The sequence below is a fragment of the Protopterus annectens genome, chromosome 12.part0 (genome assembly GCF_019279795.1).
Source record: "Protopterus annectens isolate FY-2018-M chromosome 12.part0, PAN1.0, whole genome shotgun sequence".
NCBI classification, from domain to species: domain Eukaryota; kingdom Metazoa; phylum Chordata; order Ceratodontiformes; family Protopteridae; genus Protopterus; species Protopterus annectens.
Genome location: NC_056746.1, coordinates 1,521,319,622 through 1,521,338,081, shown reverse-complemented (window position 1 = coordinate 1,521,338,081; position 18,460 = coordinate 1,521,319,622). Strand labels below are relative to the sequence as shown.

At 41.2% G+C, this 18,460-nt stretch overlaps 1 protein-coding gene across 4 annotated transcripts in view; it reads left to right on the top strand.

Moving 5' to 3' along the window:
• The window catches only part of RSAD1 (radical S-adenosyl methionine domain containing 1), a 2,083,664-nt gene that overhangs the window by 1,413,083 nt on the left and 652,121 nt on the right, over nucleotides 1-18,460 (top strand). The window lies entirely within an intron of this gene.

Below are 18,460 nucleotides of genomic sequence, written 5' to 3'. Positions count from 1 at the left end.
GTAATGATGTTCTTGACTATGGATAAGGTGAATGGGAATTATATATTGTCAATTTAATTATACTTCGTTCAGATATGTGTATTTACTGCAGTTAAAAATATTAATTATAGGTAATGGTTAATGGTTAGAGGGTGGTGTGTATAGAGAGGTGGTGGAGGAGGTAGGGATTCTATGTTGGAGGCAGGAAGTAGGCTAGACTGTTTGTGAGGAACAGGAAGGGGAGAAGTGTTTGGGTAGGAGGAAACAGGTGGTCAGGTATAAAGGAAATGATATGTGGGTTGGGTGGGAATGGAAGTGAAGTGAGCCCGAGTGTAGCGAGGGCAAATGGAGTGGGGCTGCATCCACAGCAGCTGTAAGAAACAATCAATACCTTAACATAAAACAAATTATCAACACTGAAACGGATGAAAGGGGTGGGGGTGGGCTAAGTGAAAGAATGTTTGCAGCTGTTGCCCCTGGGGTGTGCACTCTAGCTGTCTGTAAGAGATTTTAACAAGGCATAACAGTATTCACAAAAGCTGGCACCAACACTACACAAGTGGCAACAACAAGGTTCCTGGAGTTAAACCTGGGACTGCAGTCTATTTTGGATGATTTGCAACAGCACTTCTAACTCCACAAACTCCAAAACTACAACAGGATTCCAAATGTTATAATGTAAAAAAATAATCCATGTAGTAAAAAATAATAATTTTTATTTTTTACTACATGGTTTCTTTTTTACATTATAACATTTGGAATCCTGTTGTAGTTTTGGTATTTTTGGATGATTGCTGGTTAGAGTTTTCTTTGCTTTTAGATGGAGCGATCAGGTGCTCAGTGGCTCTAAAGGTTGCAAAGAAGACAAAAGGAAATAATGTAAGACTAAAAGCAATAAAATGAGGACATCAAAATAAGGACAGCCATCATAAATATTGTACAGAAAGCAGAGCAAGTAAACATAGCCTATTAGAAGTCATCAAAAGAAATACATTCAGACTCGGCAACCAGTCTTATTCAGCAGCAGTCAGTATAACTAGTTGGAATATCCTATTACCAGACAATATTGCAATTATGTAGTAATTTCACCAGTTTACCATAAATATCATTCTGCACTTTACAATGTATGTTTAACTTACAGAAACAGAATATACAGTAGCAGCAGTGTAACTAGTTGGAATATACTATTACCAGACAATATGGCAACAGTGTAGCAGTTTCACAGGTTTACCATAAATATCATTCAGCACTTTATTATGTATGCTTAACTTACAGAAACAAGAGTATTCAGTAGCATCAGTCAGTGTAACTAGGTGGAATATACTATTACCAGACAGTATTGCAACAGTGTAGCAGTTTCACCAGTTGCTTAAGAGACATCTGTAGCTGATGAGGAGAAGATGGTAGTAGCAGCAAGTATGCGTGAGTGTGTGCGCTCGCTCGTGCACACACACACACACACTCACACACACACACACACACACACACACACACACACACACACACACACACACACACACACACACACACTCCAGTTGACTGCAGTGAGATTAGAACTCCTGCCAAATGAAATGCATGGAGTACAGAACTCAGAATTTTACACAAGAGTCATGGAAGAAGTCTGCCGTGGATGATGTTTGGAGGCCTGCATGAAATGGATGTGTAGGAATGTCCAACTGTGAAAATATTGGTACTCCATGGGATTGTAGTGGTGGCTACAGGATACTCAGTTATGCTCTTCTGGCTAGACACACGTGTGCACACACACACACACACACACACACACACACACACACACACACACACACACACACACACACACACACCAGTTGACTGCAGTGAGAACAAAACCCCTACCTATCTAAGCACATGGACTAGAGAACTCAGTACTTTATGCAAATTCCACAGCACAAGTCTGACTTTTAAAAGGCTGCAGGACACTTTATAGTGAATGACATCATCATCGGATGTTTGAGAGATGACGTTGGGAGGCCTGTCTGAAATGGATAGCTAGCCAAGTGCATTTGTCAAGATATTAAAGTTCTGCATGTTACTAGATTGATGAGTGTGCAATGTGTAGTATTTCCTGTTGTGTTTCCAATGCACAGGTATACTTTGAGACAGCTTTACAAACTATATGCAAACAGCTGTCCACATTACTACAACTATTGGAAAATTTGAATGCGTATCTTCAGTATAAATATGTGCATGGTATATAAGAAAGCTTTTTTTATTGATGTATTTGTGAACAAGTATTTAGAGACCTGGTTTGCAGTGCATGGAGGGAGATAACAGATGGCTGCAGTGTGAATATGTGTTGTTTTCTTAAAAAGCGTCTTCTCCTTGTTTGTCTTTTTACATGTATTTTCATGGCATGAAGTCTACATGGATAATAAACATTAAGTAATACATGCTAATGTAAACTTTCAGTAGTGCACTGCTGTGCAGCTGGTTTGAGCAATCAATGGCAGTGTTTGTGTGTGCAAGACAGACATTTTTCCTGCTTTCCCTGTTTGCACATAGTTAAGTGACATGCAAATGTGAAATTATGAGAGAGCTGAGTATTGAATATATGAAACACACTTGCTGCTTAGCTGACTCTATGGCACCAGGTGTAAGTGCATTTGTGCATTTCTTTTGGAGCCAAGATTACATAGGATTCAAATTACGGCATATCTAATAGTTTTAAATGCATATTTATAATGCAGTGACATCATTTTTTATATTACCTTTAATGAGTGTTACTGTAGTGCAGCGTGTTTAAGTGACATTGTGCATAGTTAATCGCAGCATTGAAGAGCTGTTCCCAGTCACTCGGCATTTGTACGCAATGCCAAACTCTGCGCAGACACAGAGGCTAAAAGGTGAAGGGCTTTATAGCTTTTTTTTTTTACTTATATGTCATCATCATCTTCTTTCGGCTGTTCTCGTTAGGGGTCGCCACAGCGGATCATCTGTTTCCATTTCTTCCTGTCCTCTGCATCATGCTCTTTCACACCCACCGTCTGCATGTCCTCTCTCACCATATCCATAAACCTCATCTTAGGCCTTCCTCTTTTCCTCTTATCTGGCAGCTCCATCCTTAGCATCATTTTCTCAATATACCCAACATCCCTCCTCAGCACATGTCCAAACCAACGCAGTCTCGCCTCTCTTGCTTTGTCTCCAAACTGTCCAACCTGAGCTGACCCTCTAATATACTAATTCCTAATCCTGTCCATCCTAGTCACACCCAGTGCAAATCTTAACATCTTTAACTCTGCCACATCCAGCTCTGACTCCTGCCTTTTCTACAATGCTACCGTCTCCAACCCATATAACATAGCTGGTCTCACTACCCTCTTGTAGACCTTCCCTTTCACTCTTATTGGTACCCGTCTGTCACAAATCATTCCTGACACTCTTCTCCACCCATTCCACCCTGCCTGTACTCTCTTCTTCACCTCTCTTCCACACTCACCATTACTCTGAACTGTTGATCCCAAGTACTTAAACTCATCCACCTTTACCAACTCTACTCCCTGCATCCTCATCATTCCTCTACCCTCCCTCTCATTTGTACACATATATTCTGTTTTAGCCCTGCTGACCTTCATTCCTTTCCTCTCTAAAGCATGTCTCCACCTCTCCAGGGTTTCCTCAACCTGGTCCCTACTCTCACTACATATCACAATGTCATCTGCAAACATCATAGTCCACAGGGCCTCTTGTCTAATCTCATCTGTCAACCTGTCCATCACCACTCCAAATAAGAAAGGGTTCAGAGCTGATCCTTGATGTAATCCCACCTCCACTTTAAACGTATCTGTCACTCCCACCGCAGTCCTCACCAATGTCACACTACCCTTGTACATATCCTGTACCACTCTTACATACTTCTCTGCCACTCCCGACTTCCTCATACAATACCACAACTCCTCTCTAGGCACCCTGTCATATGCTTTCTCTAAGTCCACAAAGACACAATGCAACTCCTTCTGACCTTCTCTGTATTTCTCCAGCAATACTCTCAGAGCAAATATTGCATGTGTAGTGCTCCTTCCTGGCATGAAACCATACTGCTGATCACTAATCATCACCTCCCTTCTTAACCTAGCTTCCACTACTCTTTCCCATAACTTCAAGCTGTGACTGATCAATTTTATCCCTCTGTAGTTACTGCAGCTCTGCACATCACCCTTATTCTTAAAGATAGGTACCAAAACACTTTTTCTCCACTCCTCAGGCATCCTCTGACTTTCCAAAATTTCATTAAACAATCTGGTTAAAAATTCCAGTGCCATTTCTCCTAAGCACCTCCATGATTCCACTGGTATGTCATCTGGGCTAACAGCCTTTCCATTCTCCATCCTCTTCATAGCTGTCCTTACCTCCTCCTTGCTAATCTGCTTCACTTCCTGATTCACTATCCCCACATCATCCAACCTTCTCTCTCTCTCTCATTTTCTTCATTCATCAGCCCTTCAAAGTACTCTTTCAATCTACTCAACACACTCTCCTCACTTGTGAGTACATTTCCCTCACGGTCCTTTATCACCCTTACCTGCTGCACATCTTTCCCAGCTCTGTCCCTCTGTCTAGCCAATCGGTACAGGTCCTTTTCTCCCTCTTTAGTGTCCAATCTCTCATACAACTCTGTATATGCCTTATCCTTAGCCTTCGCCACCTCTCTCTTTGCCATGCACCTCATCTCCTTATACTCATGTCTACTTTCTTCATCTCTTTGACAATCCCACTTCTTCTTCGCTAGCCTCTTCCTCTGTATACTCTCCTGTACTTCCTCATTCCACCACCATGTCTCCTTGTCATCCTTCCTCTGTCCAGATGTCACACCAAGCACCTTCCTAGCAGTCTCCCTTACTAGCTCTGCTGTAGTTACCCAGCTATTCAGTAACTCTTCATTGCCTCCCAGTGCCTGTCTTAACTCTTCCCTGAACTCCACCGCACAATCACCCTTTTTTAACTTCCACCATTTAATCCTTGGCACTGTTTTCACACTCCTCCTCCGCTTCTTGATCACCAACATCATCCTGCAGACCACCATTCTATGCTGCTTAACTACACTTTCCCCTGGCACCACTTTACAGTCTCCAATCTCCTTCAGACTGGCCCTCCTACATAGGATATAATCCACCTGTGTGCAACTTCCTCCACTCTTGTACGTCACCCTATGCTCCTCCCTCTTCTTAAAATACGTATTCACCACAGCCATGTCCATCCTTTTCGCAAAATCCACAATCATCTGACCTTCAGCATTCCTCTGCTTAACACCATACCTACCCATCACTTCCTCATCCCCTCTGTTCACTTCACCAACTTGCCCATTGAAGTCTGCTCCAATCACTAGTCTCTCACCCTTGGGTGCACTCACCACCACTTCATCCAACTCACTCCAACATTTTTCTTTCTCATCCATCGCACACCCAACTTCTGGAGCAAATGCACTAACAACATTCATCATTACACCATCAATTTCAAGCTTCATAAACATCACTCTATCAGACACACTCTTCACCTCCAAAACATTCTTGGCATACTGTTCCTTTAGGATAACCCCTACCCCATGTCTTCTGCCATCCACACCATGATAGAACAATTTGAACCTGCCTCCTATACACTTGGCCTTACTTCCCTTCCATCTGGTCTCTTGCACGCACAATATATCAACCTTCCTTCTCTCCATCATATCAGCTAGCTCTCTTCCTATACCAGTCATACTGCCAACATTCAAAGTTCCTACCCTCAGTACTACACTCCTAACGTTCCTCCTCTCTTCCTGCCTTCGGGCATGCCTTACTCTTATATGTGTTGTTTGTGATTCTATTTTTTTGATCAGATTAAATGTGTTGAAATGGGATAGAAAGGAAAGTGGTGAAATTGGGGGCAGGAGGGGAAGAACAAAGGGGAAAGCAATATAGGAATGTGCAGGAGGGAGGTAGGAAAGAACCATAGCTATTCACTTTTTTAACAGTGTAAAATGAAAATATGAACAGAATATTAGCTGAATTTAGACTGTCACCTCAACAAAGAGGGGTGACAACAACACAATCATGTTGTATAGCCAGTTGGACCAAATCAAGTGAATCAAGAAGTCCAGTGTGCAAAGTGGAGTGCTGTGTATGGGTCCATTTTTTTTACTTCAGTAAGAAAGGAATGTTGTATAAGGGATGTAGGTATTTCTGGGTCAGGTAAGTAGGGTAGGTGAGGAAACAGATGCAAGCAAACAGGACAAACAAGACAAGACAAAGGGATGGTGAGGGACATGACAGGTTGGGGGACACCATGATTGAGGTTAGGGAGGGACATGACAGGTTGGGGGACACCATGATTGAGGTTAGGGAGGGGACAACAGATGCAAACATGCTGTATAGCCATGGAGTAGTGCAACTTCTGTGGGGTTTTCTTCATTCAAAAGCTGCTAGAAGTACTCCTTCCATCTGCTTTTGATATCCTGTTGACTGGTGAGTAGGTTGTTGCTGGCATCCCTTATGAATGGTGTCTGAGTATCTTCTTTATCTTTCTGTCTTTGCCTTACAACCTGATAGTTTCTTTGTGCCATCTACTGACTCACTTTCCAGAAGTTGGTAGAGTACCTGTGATACCTTGTTCTTTGCTATTGCAACTCCTTTCTTAGCCTTTTTGTTAGCCAGCTAGTATTCCATCATAGCCTAGTCCATCCTTTCTATTTCCCACTTTTTCCTGCTGTTCTTCTTTCTTTTGATGACTTTCTGGACTTCTGAATTCCACCACCATTTTTCTTTTATGTACCATATTTCAATACCTTGTTCTGCTGCATATTTGTTCTGTAATCCTCACACATGCTGTTTTGAGGTGCTGCCACCCTTCTTCAACTCCATCTATTTTGTTCTCTTCTTAAAGTGCTAGAGCCCCGAGTAATTTCTTAAACTGTTGTGCTGCCTGTCCAGTCAACTTCCAGGTCTTTAGCCTAGTCTCTGTTGACATTAGCACCTTCTCTGACCACTGCTTGCAGCTGATTGTGGCAACCAGTTGTTTATACTGTAGGCTGACTGTTTTACTGGGGATGATTGCATTTCCTAATTCTACCCCAGTGCCCCCTCCTTACTAGGAGGAAGTCTACCTGGGTTGCACTTTGGCCAGTATTATATGTGATCTTATTATTGTCTCTTTTTCTGAACCATCTGTTGATTACTGTCAAGGCATTGATAGAATGGCCCTTCCTTCTTTATTCCAGTTGCCCCACCCATGTGGACCCAGGCAGTCCTCATAACCTTTTTTGTCTGTCCCAATATGTGCATTCAAGTCACCCATTATCAACACCAGTTCCTGTTGTTCTGCTTTATCTGTCAGGTCCTGCAACAGCTGTATGAATGTCTCTCATTATGCATGAATCTTTTCCTCACTATCACAACCCTGCTGTGGGGCATAGGCTGAGATTATGAATACTGCAGTATCATTACATTGGAGTCTGTTTGCCATGAGTCTGTCACTAATTCTGATGACATCCCTTACTGCCTTATGAAGCCTGTCCCTCACCATAATTCCCACACCATTTCCGGTCTGTCCACCTCCTGAGTAGTAGACTCTTTACTGCAAGCCAACTGGCTCTGTTGCACTGTCTTTCCATTTTGTCTCCTGCATACATAGGATGTTCAGCCTCCTCTTTACCATCATGTCATCCAATTCCAAGCCCCATCTTGTCAGAGAACCTATACTGAGTGTAGCCGTTCTTAATTCATGTTTGGCTGGTTAATTGGTTTTACGTTCCAGATTTTAAATAACAGAGCTATTCCAAGTAACCAAAGGCACTAACTTATTGACCCAGGGCTGCTGGGCTTTATTTAATGAATCTATTTAACATTTTTTTTTTTAACCAGGAAACTCTGACTGGAAACAGAGCCCATTTCAGTGGAGGCCAGGGGAGAAACACTCAAGACAGATGTCTTTGGAATGTGGGAGGAAACTGGAGAACCCGGAGGAAACCCACGTGAATGCAGGGAAGATATGCAGACTCAGCACAGAAAGCACCCCAGATGAGACTCAAACTAGAGAACCTCTTGCTGTGAGGCAACAGTATTAACCACTGCATCACTGCGCGCTGCCCATGCACACACAGCCAGTAGGGGCCTGTACACCCCTCCCTCCATTAGCATGGGCGTAGGTTGTAGTAGACCAGGTTCTCAAACCACTTATCACTGGCAAATACCCATGCACATTTTGTGGACTGTAGCAAAATGCGACCAAATCACCTAGAGCCATAATTTGCACTGTCGAGTTACTAGCCTTTCCACAGCATGCAGTCTGTGATCTTAAGACAGTAAATGCCCAAAGGGGTTGGTCTGTATAGCTGTTCCCTCTATAGGGCACCACATATAGTCTGTGTTACTGTCCACAGCCCAATTCTTTGGTGAGTTTAAGATGGAAACACTCAGCATGCTCTTTGCAGGTGGGAGGAACCCCACAGAGATGCAGGAAGAGCCTGCAAACTCCAAACAGGCAATGATCAGAAGTAAGGACTGAACCTTGTACCTTGTGCATGGGAGGCAAAGACCTTTACCATTATGCCAGGTCATGGTGCACATATTTTTGATGTGGTACTGGTTAGGAATGTGTTTAAAGTATTGGGCTGTGTTAAAAATATCCTCCTTTTTTCCAGGTGATCATATTATATTATTGGATGATTTAGAAGAAATTCCTTTAAGCAATAACTCAGTAAGCTTAGTTGACTTCAGTTACCCAGCCGTGGACTGGAGCACCTATACCTCTAATATAATTCTAATCCAGAAACCCTTGCCAATACTCTGAGTGATCACTTACCCATAAAGGTACTAAGATACTCAACCCACCTCTCTAAACCACACAGATATATTACTAGATATAATCTCTCCAACTTCAACCCCAAAACATTCAACACTCTCATATCTAGAGTATGCTGGGACTCCCTGACCCAGTTCCCCCTAGATGAAGCTGTCATTGCTTTCAACTCTACTTTTCTGGATATCGTAAACTCACTAGCCCCACCTCTTAAAATTAGGACAAAAGCAACCATATCTCCTTGGCTAACAAAAAACACAAGAAATCTTGAAATCTAGAGACAAGTCCTGGAAAAATGGCTTCAAACTAAAGACCCAAAAGACCTACAAAGTTATAAAGAACAAAGAAACCTGGCTAAAAGGCTTATCAATAAAGACAAAAAAGAATTCTACTCCAACCCTCCTTCTACTCTAAAATCAAACCCCAAAAAATTCTGGAATGCCATCAATCAAATACTTCATCCAGGAAACCCTACCCCACCAAACCCTACCCCAGAAAAGACACCCAAAAAAATTACAAACACATTCATTTCTTACTTTGTCGAATCAATATCCAAACTCTTTAACTCCAATAGCTCCACTGCAACTAACTCCATAAACCAAGCTTCCTCCTCAACAACTACCCCTCCCAAAACCTTATCCCTGAAGCCTATCTCTACAACCTACATTTGAACCCTACTCTCCAAACTAAAACCCTGCTCAGTATCTGCTGACAACATCCCATTATACTTTCTTCAGACAGCTGCCCACTCACTCGCCCTTCCCATCTCTGTCATCCTAAACTGCTCAATCTCTGAATCCAAAGTACCATCCATCTGGAAACATTTCTACACCGTGCCTATCCACAAAGGTGGTAACTCTGCTGAAATCTCAAACCATAGCTCTATTGCCATCCTCTCCCCTCTGTCAAAAGTTCTCGAAAAGTGCATATATAGTCAAGTCATGGATCATCTCTCTCAGGAAAACCTACTTACCCCAACACAACATGGCTTCCGACCTAAGCATAGCACATACACTGCACTTCTATCCTTTCTCAGTACTGTCTCCCTGGCCAGAGATGACCATAAACTTATCTCCTGTCTCTTCCTCGATCTCTCAAAGGCCTTTGATACTGTTTCTCACTCTCTACTATTAAACAAACTGTCTAGTCTTAACTTCTCTCCTGATACAGTGGCTTTGTTTGAAAGCTACCTAAAAGATAGATTTCAATCAGTAAAATGGGACACTGCTTTATCTACTCCCCTTCCAATACAAGTGGGAGTCCCACACGGATCCATTCTAGGGCCACTGCTTTTGAACATCTTCACTAACCTGCTCTGTATCTCCTGCCCACTTTCCTCTGTTATCCAATACGCGGATGACTCTACAGTCATTACAATAGCTAACTCTCTCCCTCTGAACTTTTATCAGCCACCCAAACATCCTTTAACTCAGTTGAAACATGGCTCTCAAACAACAAAGTCATCCTCAACCCCAAGAAAACAAAGCTCCTACTTTTCCGTCCCAAAACATCCAACCACATTAAATCCTCTTTTACTGTCCAGTCACTTAATAACACTCCCATTGTAGTTGAATCTAGCTCAAAACTACTAGGAATCACAATCGACAATCAACTAAAATTTGACCTCCACATAAACAACTGTATAAGGAATATTCATCTTAAATTAGGCCTACTTTATAGAAATAAAAGATTTCTCACTCAGGAAGCTAGAATAGCCCTCACTCATTCCTACCTTCTTCCCTGCATAACATATTATTCACAAATCCTTACTAACCTAAACTCCTCTCTCCTCACTAGACTTTAGGCCACATACCATAAAGTAGCGAGATTATCAACTCAACTTTCCTATAGATCTCACCACTGTCTCTCGCCAAGATATTTAAACTGGCTTGAGTTACCTCACCTGCTCCTTCTCTCCCAGCTCCAAACCATACATGCAGTTCTCTACTAACCATCTTTCTGTCCAGCCCTACACAACATCATCTCTCAGTATACTCCTACAAGAAGCCTCCGAAGCTCCTCCCAAGACCTCTTAAAAATCTATAAGCCAAAATCTAAAGCAGGGTGTAGCCTATACAGCTATCTTACCTCTATCAAATGGAACAAACTTCCCTTCGAAATTCAAACACTCACACATCCAAAACAATTTAAACTAACTCTAAAAGAATATTTTAACAGAAAATGGATCTGCCAATGCTCAGACCCACCCTGAAAAACCTCTATCTCTCTCCACTAATCAATAGCTTTTTTCCCCTCTCTCTGAAACTTTTATCCCTTCCTGATTGTTTTAATTGTAAAATTAACATTAAACTGCAATGTTGCTCTTCTATTCTAACTACTACTTTCAAAAAATTGCTCTGACTATTATCTACCTATTTTCTTCATTACATTATTCTATATATTATACTTGAAATTATGACAAAATGTAATCTGTATATTTCTCAAAAAATGTCCTGTAGCCTGCTAGCTGATTTGCCTTATTCCATCTGTATAATACCTGTTAATAATGACAAAATGTTATATCTAATTACTGGAGCTTTTCTCCCCAAGTCTCTGCTGAAAAAGGGCTTCGGCTCAGTCAGACATTCCTGGTCAACAAATGTAAAATAAATAATAAATAAATAAAATAAATAATATAGGATATGTCTATTTTGGATTTAATAAACAGAAATTCCCTATTGCATGCCCTACCATTGAGGTGTTAACGGGTGTGTACAGGATTGGGGACAGAATAGGTAAAAACACTCCCTTGGCTGCAGCGTGGCATTGCCCTAGGGTGCCTTCTCAGTTTTCCCCTCTGGCTCGAATCCCTAGTTGGAACTAGTCTAGGAAGCTGAGAGAGATTGATAGATCCAGAAATTTAAAAGAAGGAATGGGGAACAGTGATGGCCACCTATGAGGAGCCATATAAATCTCCGAAAAATAATTGAAGAAAATTCTACTTGGTGTATTGTTGCTGGAAGAGGGATGTGAAGTGCTGCCACACAGAATGCTAGGGTCTGATTCATTGTGATTAATGTGGGTTGAATGGGATCAGTGTTGATCTGTGTTGAGTTCGTTTATGCCAGTACATCTTGAAATGTGGAGGTTTTGTTTGCTAGGAGTAGTACACCACCACTTATATATTTACTAGGTCTGTTGACATAGAATGTGTAATAATTTGTCTTACATGTTCAGGCACACAGAAATCATCCATGACCCAATTTTTTACCATTACAATTACATTAGATTTATGTTCTAGATGCTATGTCTGGAGAGCTGCCTATTTGTTATTTAAACTTTTTAGGTTAATACTTACTATGCTCAGCTCTACAAAATTTATTGTGGAGTAGCTGGATAATGCTGTATGCATAAAGCAGTGCAGCTGTTTAGTACTGGTACTGTATGAGAAGACTGAAGAGTTGTGTTGGTAGTGTGACTGTCTAAGGGTGGTCCTTTATTAGTAAAATGTGGAAGTGTGTTAGTGATGTTTTGACAGCAGGGCATGGATTTTGCAGTGTGTGTGTTCATTTTTTCTGCTGACGTTTGTTTTTTCAGCTGATTTTGGATTTTCACCAACAACTACTACGGCCGGGTGACGCTGCTCATATGGCTCCATGACTGGTTGAAGGTACTGTTTTGGTATACAGATGGTGTATTTTTTTCATCCTTTCGTGTATGGGTAGAAATGGGTTATCTGTTTACCTTCTGGAGTTCTGTGATAACCTGTTGATGATATACATTCCAGTTTGGTCCATTTACTCACTAGAGTGAGGCGTGGTGTGTTTGAGACATTACGCTATGGGATTTTTGCAACTTTTTTGCTTTGGGTTTATCGTAAGCTATCAGGCTTCGTGTTAATAACAATTTTTGTAGTGGGGTGTTCCACTTTTTTTGATATGTGGTTTTCCACAGTTATTGTAGTTGAATTGAGGATTTGACCAGCATGACACACACCGCTCATGTGTCCCAGCTATTTATTCATTTGAATATACAATGGCTGCATTGAGGTAGTGGCATTTACTGGATACATCTACCATTGGTTTTGGTGAATTATTTGTTCCAAACCGTGGTGACAGAGGCTGCACATCTTTTTGCTGATTGAATGGGCTTTGGGCCTATGGAACCAACGGCATAGGACTGGATATGTCAATGTTCTGTACTGTGGGGTTAACTTTGATGCTTTAACTGTAAATGTGGAGTCCATTTTGGGCCATTATACATATCTTCAGCAGTGAGCGAATTGGATTTGGGCACATGAAACTAACAGAATAGGACCAAATTCATTAAGACACTACATTGTGGAGGTTTTATCTAGGTCGTTAACATCTTTTGGGACTGTTATCATTATGGACAGTAGTCTGTATCCGCGGTGGTGCAGCGGTAGCGTTGTTGCCTCACAGCAAGAGGGTCTCTCGTTCGATTCTCGGCTGGAGTGCGGGAAGTGCTCTGTGTGGAGTCTGCATGTCCCCCCTGCGGTTGGGTGGGCATTCGAAAGACATGCGTAAATGGGCATACCTTCGTTGAAGGTTGAACTTCGAGCTGGTACCTCGGCGTTCGTGAAAATCTACTGCCAATCATTAGCGGACCGTAGTTTCACTGTGGCGACCCCTAACCGGGAAAAGCCAAAAGACAGACAACAACAACAACATCATTATGGACAGTAGCTTGTGTTCGTTCTATGATTTCTACATCTATATGGTTCTGGCTTTTGATTCATGAACCTTGTGGGCTACTACTGCTGCACTAGTGTTGTTATTACAGTTAGCATAATTCTCTAATTTTTCAATATTTTGATTTTTCTCAAACACAACATTGGTTGAAGTGTGTGGCCGTTATATTATAATATATGTGGTGACAACATTTTCTCAATATTGTGAAGAGCTGTGCCATATAATGTTTGTCTCTCATCAGGCTTTTTAGACATATACGTATTGGTGATGAATGAATGGGAGCTATATTTATCTGGGTATTAATATGAACGGAAAGCTATGGATATTTAAAAACATTTAATGTTGCATGTAGCTTCAGACAGTTTGTTTGCTCTCTTCACCTCATACTTCTCTGGACATTTTTATTTAATATACCCTTGGTTATTTGAAATTTATGACAAATAAGGTTATTTATGTGTGTCGGATGATTTTGTTTGTGGATATGCGAAACCACTGTACATAAATAATGTTTCTCTGTCCCCTTTTTTAATAACTGGTTCTGGGAATTTATATGGTTATTCCAATATTATATTTGGGTATTCATCTCTCATTTGGTTACCATTCTACTGGATTGTAGAATCAGGCTGTAAATATCCGATTCCTATTTTGGGGATATATATATATATATATATATATATATATCGGACTACTGAGGCCTTATGTTTCCTATTGTGGTCTTTTAGTATAGGGCCTATATGATTTAGAAAGTCCACCTTGATTTCTTATTCTTTATAAGGGGTGACAGCTAGACCTTCACCATTTGTAGGTATACCACTAAAAGTCTTCTGATCTAGTATTTAATTGGTTGCACTTTGGTCCCAATTTTGGTATCTGTAATGGTCGGAATTATTTTTCTTTCTTATATACTGACTAAAGACATCTGATGATGTTCCAGTCTAACTAAATTGGATTCAGATGTTGGGGTCCAGCCTATTAGGAGGTGTAGTTTTGATATTTTGTGATACGTAGAATTGTGTGTGAGTACTCAATCAATTGGAAGGAACGTAGTGGTCATTCACAAGGGCTATTTTTTGTATCACTTTATTGGTCATTTTTTGGGGTGAATACCCTATCATTGTGGGACCACTTTCTGCTGAATCCTTAATGTATGTGGAACTATATAGGTGCCAACTTGGGGACAGTATAATCTGATGTTGTGGTACGATTTTGGACCTTTGTATTTGGAACATTGTGCAACTTATAATTATTATTCCTTTTGGCTTTTGCCCTGTAGTGGGGCATTTTTCAGTGTTGTGGTTATTCCCCCGTTTGATGCGGGTTTAGCTAATCTATTTGATTTATTCATATTTTTTTTACTCTGATTGATTGAGTAATAAGTTTAACATGGATTTGATCTCCCTTATTAAAGGTTTATCTTCTGATATGGATGACTTGGGGGTATTTGGCCTAGGTTCTCCCAGCTCAACAAATAGGGTGAAAGTTACCGAGAATGAGCCATGTAATGAATGCAAGGTGGCCTTTTCTAAATTGACTAGAAACATGAAAAATTTGAGAACGAATGTTTGGCATTTATGCCTTTTTAAGGCTTATCAATGCAAACAGATTTCACGTAGGGGACTTAGAGTTAAGCTCCAACCCCTGGTACACAGTGTTGATCAAGTACATTCGGAACAATGGTCACAAGTACAGCAACAGGCCTCCATGGGATTCGTGGACGCCCTAGCTGCCTATTATGAATGTATGGTTCAACAGAATATTCAGGAGGTTGAGGCTTTATGTCTGAATCTAATGTGTTTGCAACCTTATCTTGTTATACATCTTGTGTGAACCAGTTGAGTAATGATTTACTTGATCTGGAGAAAATACTGAAAGAAAAAAAGATGAAAAAATTTAACAGGGATGTAGGAGATTATGAGAAGGGCAGACCATTTGAGATCTCCAGAAATGTTAAATTTATGATTCCTGATAGAAAACCCATTTATCCCCTAAACGTAAGAGACCAAAATCTATTCTTAAAAGGAATAGGGATTTGTTTACTTCTGGGGAGGAATCATCATCCATTACTGAGATGGATGATGGCCACACAGAAATGTCACCGAATCCTAAACGTAATAACCTATCATACCCTTTAGGGTCAGGGTCAGGAGAGGGGGGAGGAAACATAAGGGCACCAAATGATTAGAGGGGCTTCTCAAATTGACGATACAAAGATAGATACCTGCATGAATATGCATAACATCCCTTCTGCAAGTCTTTCTGATATTGAAATAAAGATTCTGAATAAGGGTTTGAGTTTTGTGCCTGTTTTTTTTTTTTTTTTTTGTCGCTGAGCACTCCTTTGCCCAGGATGTGATGGACTTTTGCCGTTTGTTAAACTTAAGTATTTATTTTGACAATACCTCAGATAACATACAGCGAGGCTTTAGGTTCCGTGGATCCACGTTTATGCCTCCTATGTCACCCATTGTATCTATTTTTCAAGGTAATGCTCTCAAAGATCTTCATTTCAACTCTTGTGAACATGAAAAGTTTAAGAATAATCTCACTAAGGGGGAAAGAGAATGTACTGACAATCTGAGGCTTAATAGGGACATTGTGATCCTACCTGCAGACAAAGGAGGGGCTGTTGTCATACAAGACTGGGCTTCGTATATGGAGAAGCACATAAACAGTTAGCAGATGGCAGGTATTATATGATCATGCCTTTGGACCCCACCAGGAGGTTCAAAGTAGAAATTGATACCTTGTTCTTTAGCTTCATCCAAAAAGTTATCACCACCAAGGGTGATAATTTTCATCTGAAAGTAGTTGACCCTAAGCAACAATACCTGTATCTTCTTCCCAAAATTCACAAAGATCCCAGAAATCCACCAGGAAGGCCAGTAGTGGTAGGTAGAGGGTCCCTTGCAGAACCTCTTTCAGAATTTTTAACTTTATACCTGAAACCACTGATGTTATGTAGTCCTATCTTGCTGTAATTCTTGCTGGATGGGTTTGGAGCCGATTCTCGGCTCCGACTCTGCCGATACTAAAGTTCAAGAGCTTTTACTGGCTCGAGGCTAACCCCTATCCCATAGAATCATAGGAGGTTACTAGGCTAATGGCCCTGGGGCCCTTACAAGAACTAACAAAGAGTTTATCCCCCAAAAAAAATCTCAGTCAGAACCTGTCACCCCTGTCAGTGAGGGACACAGGTGGAACCCCTGGGACAAATTTGTGTTTTCCCATCCACTCATCAAGGTTGCGCTTGAAGAGGGTTAAAGCATTCAGTTCATTTTTGTTCTTAAATAATGTCTGTAAATCCTTTTGGGTAACTTGCACATAATTTTCCCAATATAATAACTGTGATATGATGTGTATGTAGCAGTATAAATTAACCCTTTGGTATTGTGTGTGTATATCCCTCATCTACTTAAAAAGTCTTTCATTATTCTTTACAGTTAAAAATTAGATGTATGAACATACACTGACTACACATGCCACACAGTAATGTGCCTGGCTTTTTTTTTTTTGTTTTAGCTTGATGGACCTAGGTTTAATTTTTCATCAATTATATTTTAATCCTCTTTTAAAAATAAGGTTAAAGGAGGCCAGAAACCATGGCTGCCAACTCTTGGTTTCCAAAAATTATGGTCTAGTTATTAACGTCTACACTTATCAATGGTGCCTCACGGCAATTCCCCAGATCTTGTTTGTCACGAAAGCTTTGAGGTTGTCTCCTTATTGGCTCGTTGGCTAAGTAGAAGATTTTTTGATAAATCTTGTATTTTTCATCCTTTTTCTTCACTTTCTACCTTTAATAGTTGTTAGTTTTTACCTGTGTGATTGTTATTGAGTGCTTGATCCCCTATTCCACCTTTTAGGATTGTATGCCCATTTATATTAGAGGGCCTTTCCAACCGGAGTGCTAGTCTTAAAAAAAAAAAAAAAAAAAATGTTCTTCTCTACATAACTTTACTGTTAGCTATAGTCACTGTTGTTGTTAGCCTTTTTCTCTTGTCAGCATGTCCAAAGAGCAAGACAGAGAACATAAGGAACACCGCCCGTCGGGGTTCAAGAAATGTGACAGATGTTCACAAAAGATGTCATTGACTGACGGTCACACTAGCTGTGTGTGTACTGTCTGGGAGAAGCTCACTTAACAAAAACCCTGTACTTTTTGCCATGCCTTCAGTACTAGGGTCCTTAATGAAAGGAAACATAAATTAATAGACAGAGGTCTTATGACAAGTTCCTTCCAGGTCAGACAGCTCCCAAAACTGTGAAGAGAAACTCTTTGGTTCCAGCTTCGGAGCTGTCTAAAGCGAAGGAACTAAGGAGTTCTGGCTCTGATTCCGCTTCTTCTTTCTCGGTGCCATTGGTTTCTTAGGTGCCAAAGCAACCTTCTGTATCAAGACAATCACCAGTTATTGACCCTGTTTCACCAACGTTGAGGTCTCCTATATTAGAAAGGAGGAGATCTCCTTCTGTCTCCACCTGTTCCTTCAAGACACTTTCAGATGAGGACATCGAGCGTGTGGTAAAGAGATTGCTCTGTGACCCAACTCTGGCTAAAAAGTTAGTCCTTCCAGACCCAAAGGCTTCAGAGCCGCCCCATTTTCAGACTACTGCTCCTTCTCCGACTGCTTCACTCTCGGAGCCAAACACTTCAGGTTCTTCTGTGTTGGATCCTTCGGTTCTGAGAATTCTTCCTGCTTCCTCGGAATCGATAACTCTATCCTCAGCTGCTCAGTCTGGAGCCAAGGGATCTGGGAGCCTACACTCTCGAGTCGACTCCGAGAGGGATAGTCACCCTGTTTTTTCTTCGGAACTGACCCTCCCTCTCGGTGCTTCGGCTCGACTGAGCTTGGTTCCCATGTCTGCTTCAGAACATGGCCCTCCTGCTCAGAGCCGACATTCCATCTCCTCGTAACGGAGGTCATCTTCGGAGCAGGGTGGAAAGGCCTTCAAAGCAATAGAGAAAGCTTTGTCCAGTGCCAAAGCCCTGCCTTTGGACCCGATGTCCCATCAGCAGCCGGCAGCAACCTCATCTCCCC